The following is a 5111-nucleotide window of genomic DNA, read 5'->3' as shown; positions in this document are numbered from 1 at the left end:
TGAATGTGGTGAACCATCGTTGGTTACCACTGTGGGGTTATTCCTATGTTACTGTTGGGTTAGGGTGTTGCCACTGTGGGGGTTGTTATAATGTTGTTGGGTTAGGGTGTTTACCTGTGGTAGATGTTGTTATGGCACATCCCGGTCGGGTCCCGCCTCCTGGGGAGAGGTATAAGACCCTCTGCTCAGGCGGGACCCCTCCAGTCTGAATTGGTGTACTCGTGTTAGTTAGTTCCATTGTTTGCTAATAAAAGCCTTCAATAGCTGAAGCCTTGTACCTCGTGCTTGATTGTCGCGCATCAAGTCCATTAATGTCTTTAATTTCCTAACATATGAATTCCTGGCCAGATTTTTAATGTGTCCAAATTTTATGCTGCAAGCAGTGATCCAGTTTACAGTGATTTTGCCTCTTAAACAAAATAAGATCAAATTCCAGTCCAGGACAAATGCTCAGAAAAGTAAAAATAAAGGACAGCCCATTTGGCATTGGCCTTGGCAATGGGCACAATAATGCCACAACCAGGCCGGTTGAAGCTGCAAAGTTCATATCGCTAGCATCTGGGGGTTATTGCCAAAATTGACAGAGCTTTTCTACAGATTACTCATGCAACAGGCCAACATAGCCACACTCACAGAATCTCAACTTCCAGACAAAATCCCAAAATATACCATCAGCGTTTCTGGATATATTCTGTCCCATGCCTGAAGATCCATCAGAAGTGGAAACACATCAGTGTAATGTCAGCAATATCTCTGCAACCATTGAAAACTTATGGTAGTAGGTCAAAAATCTTTAAGGAAACCACCCTCTGATTATTAATACCATTTCCCTTCAGTTGTTGAATCAGAGCTCCTCCTCAATGAGCTCCACTTGAAAGAAGCACAGAATGTGTAATGGATGGAGAGCTTCAATTCCCATTGTAGAGAATGGCTCAGTAGCTCCTGGTTGAATTCTGAAGGACATATCAGCCAGGATCTGTCTGCAACAGACGGTGAGAGAACAAAAACATTGAAAAAAAACACTCAATCTATTCTTTTCCGACCCCCCTGTTGCTGAATCCACTATCCAGGGCAGTAGTTTTCAGAGTGACCATCGCACATCACATGACTTCCCCAATGTGAAATGGTATAAATTCAGAATAGGTTTGGCTTCTGTGGGTGGGATTTTATGGCTTCGCTCGACCTGAGACCGGAAAATCCCGTCCGAGATCAATGGACATTTCCATTGCCCACCATTTGCCCACTCGAATTCCGTGGCAGGCGGGGCAGTAGAATTCCAGAGCATGAGTCACTGCACTGCAGATGTTCAAGAAGACAGATAACCACCACCCTCCGACCTACGCATCCAGGGCACTAAGGGGCAATTTAGCATGGCCAATGCACCTAACTTACACATATTTAGACTGTGGGAGAAAGCCGGAGCACCCGGAGGAAACCCACGCCGACACAGTGAGAACGTACAAACTTCACACAGACAGTGATCCAAGCTGGGAATTGAACCCAGGTCCCTGGAGCTGTGAGACGGCAGTGCTAACCACTGTGCCACCGTGCTGTCCCTTGTAGGAAGAATAAAAGTGCAGAGCACGACTTAAATCGTGAGCAACTTCATATTTCTGAGCTGCAGACGGGGCAATCTAGGTGTTGTAGTGCATGACTCACAACATGTTACTATGCAGGTACAGCAAGTAATTAAGAATGCTCATGGAATGCTATCCTTTATTACAAGAAGAATTGAACATCAAAGGAAGCTTGTTATACTGCAGTTGTGATGTGGAGATGCCACCGTTGGAATGGGGTGAACACAGTGGCTGTAGGGTTTCACATTCTAATCAGTATTCTGTAACTTGATTTTTGTGTCTCTGTGCCCTGTTTGAGAGCACATTTCCACTCCATCTGACGAAGGAGCAGCGCTCCGAAAGCTAATGGTGTTTGCTACCAAATAAACCTGTTGGACTTTAACCTGGTGTTGTTCAAACTCTTACCATACTGCAGTTGTACAGGGCATTGGTGAGGCATCATCTCGAATACTGAATGTAATTTTGATCTCCTTATTGGAGGATGGAACTTCATACTTTGGAAGTGGAAGGGTTCTTGAATTGACAACTTGAATGAACTTATATGGAAAGGTTGGACAGACTGGGCTGGTTTCCCCTGGAGTCTCGATGATCGAGGGGCGACATGATTGAAGTTGTTAAGATAATGAATGGCCTCGACAAGGAGGACATGGAAAGGATGTTTTCTTTGGTGAGTTAGTCCAGAGCTAGAGGTCACTGCTTTAAAATTAAGGGTCGTCTTTTAAGAACATTGATTTGGTGAATCTCTTTCCCACAGAGAATTGTGCGAATCTGGGAATCTCTGCCTCAGAAGGTGGCGGAGGCGGAGGCATTAAATATTTTTAAGGAGGAGATAGATAGATTCTAAACAAAGAACAAAGAAAAGTACAGTACAGGAACAGGCACTTTGGCCCTCCAGGCCCCTGCCAAACATGATGCCCTCACTAAACTTAAAACAAAAATCTGCTCTTATTCGGTCCGTGTCCCTCTATTCCTTCCCTATTCATGTACCTATCCAGATGCCTCTTAAATGTTGCAAATGTGCCTGCTTCCACCACCTCCTCTGGCAGCACGGTCCAAGAACCCACCACTTTCTGCGTGAAAAACGTCTCTCTTAAACTTTCCCTCTCAAACTTGGAACGTCTCTCTTAAACTTTCCCTCTCACACTTGGAACCTGAGTCCTCTTGTAATTGAAGCCTCCACCCTGGAAAAAAGCTTCTGACCATCCATCTTGCCTATGCCTGTCATAATTTTGTAGACCTCTATCAGGTCTCTCTGTAGCCTTCGTCTTTCGAGTGAAATCAATCCTAATTTATTCAACCGCTCCTCATAGTCAACACCCTTGAGACCAGGCAACATCCTGGTGAACCTTCTTTGCACTCTCTCCAAAGCTTCCACGTGTGATGACCAGCAATACTCCAAATACGGTCTAACCAAGTTTTTATATAGCCGCAACATCTTTTACTCGATGTCCAGGCTAATGAAAGCAAGCATGCCTTCTTAATCACCTTGGCCACCTGTGTTGCCACTTTTAGGGAACTGTGGACCTGTACTCCCAGATCCCTCTGTATGTTAATGTTCCTAAGGGTTCTGCCATTTAACAGTATAATTCTCACCTAAATATGATCCTCCAAAATGAATCATCTCACATTTGTTCGGATTAAACTTCATCTGACATTTCTGTGCCAAGTCGTCAATCTATCTCTATTCAAATCCTCTCAGTCCCTGGCACTGTCAGCAACTTCACCAATCTTCGTGTCATCCACAAACTTACCAATAAGATCACCCACATTTTTCTCCAGGTCATTTATATATACTGCAAACAACAGAAGTCCCAGTACGGATTCTTGCGGAACACCACTAGCTACAGATCTCCATTCTGAAAATCACCCTTCCACCGCTACTCTCTGTCTTCTATGAACAAGCCGGTTCTGTATCCATCCAGCCAGCCACCCGAAATCCCATCTGATTTTAATTTTTGTACCAGTTTGCCATGTGGGATCTTGTCAAATGCCTTACTAAAGTCCATATAAACTACAGGCCAGCCCTTCCCTCATCAATTATCTTTGTCACCTCTTCAAAAAGCTCAATTCTAATTAGGCAATGGAATTAAAGGTTATCGGGGCAGTGGAATTCAAAGCGCAACCAGATCAGCCATGATCTTATTTATTGGCAGAGCACGCTTAAGGTGCCTTATAAAGAACAAAGAAAAGTACAGCACAGGAACAGGCCCTTCGGCCCTCTAAGCCTGCGCCGATCATGATGGCTGTTGAAACTAAAACCGTAGGCACTTATGGAGTCCGTATCCTTCCATTCCCATCCTATTCGTGTATTTGTCTAGTTGCCCCTTAAATGCCGTTATTGTACCTGCTCCCACCACCTCCCCGGGCAGCGCATTCCAGATATTCACCACTTCCTGTGTAAAGAAACTTGTCTCGCACATCTCTAAACTTTTCCCCACGCACCTTAAACCTATGTCGCTGAGTACTTGGCTTTTCTATCCTAGGAAAGGACATTTGACGATCCACTCCATGCCATTCACAATCTTGTAAACCTCTATCAGGTCACCCCTTCAATCTCCGTCGTTCCAGTGAGAACAAACTGAGTTTATCCAACCTCTCCTCATAGCTAATACTTTCCAGATCAGGCAACATCCTGGTAAATCTCTTCTGTACCCTCTCCAAAGCATCCACATCCTTCTGATAGTGTGGCAACCAGAATTGTACACAATCTTCTAAATGAGGCCTGACTAAGGTTCTGTACATCTGCAGCATGACCTGCTAATTTTTATTCTCAGTGCCCCAACCGATGAAGGCAAGCTTGCCATATGCCTTCTTCACTACCTTATTCACCTGCATTGACACTTTCAGTGATCGGTGGACATGTACGTCCAGATCTCTCTGCCTGTCAATGCTCCTAAGGGTTCTACCATTTACTGTATAATTCCTACATGCATTGGACCTTCCAAAATGCATTATCTCACATTTGTCCAGATTAAACTTCATCTGCCATTTCTCCATCCAAGTCTCCAACCAGTCTATATCTTGCTGTATCCTCTGACCATCCTCTTCACAATCTGCAACTCCACCAATATTTGTGTAATCTGCAAATTTACTAATCAGACCAGCTACATTTTCCTGCAAATCATTTATATATATTGCAATTAACAAAGGTCCCAGAACTGATCCCTGTGGAGCACCGCCAGTCACAGTCTTCCATTCAGAAAAGCACCGCTCTACTGCTATCCTCTGTCTTTTGTGGCCAAGATGTGGAGATGCCGGCGTTGGACTGGGGTGAACACAGTAAGAAGTCTCACAACACCAGGTTAAAGTCCAACAGGTTTATTTGGTAGCAAATACCATAAGCTTTCGGAGCGCTGCTCCTTCGTCAGATGGAGTGGAAATGTGCTCTCAAACAGTGCACAGAGACACAAAATCAAGTTACAGAATACTGATTAGAATGCGAATCCCTACAGCCAGCCAGGTCTTGAAGATACAGACAATGTGGGTGGAGGGAGCATTAAGCACAGGTTAAAGAGATGTGTATTGTCTCCAGAC

The sequence above is a fragment of the Mustelus asterias genome, chromosome 9, assembly GCF_964213995.1.
Source record: "Mustelus asterias chromosome 9, sMusAst1.hap1.1, whole genome shotgun sequence".
In the NCBI taxonomy this organism is placed as follows: domain Eukaryota; kingdom Metazoa; phylum Chordata; class Chondrichthyes; order Carcharhiniformes; family Triakidae; genus Mustelus; species Mustelus asterias.
The sequence above is the reverse complement of the archived record's forward strand: the minus strand, read 5'-3'. Positions refer to the sequence as shown.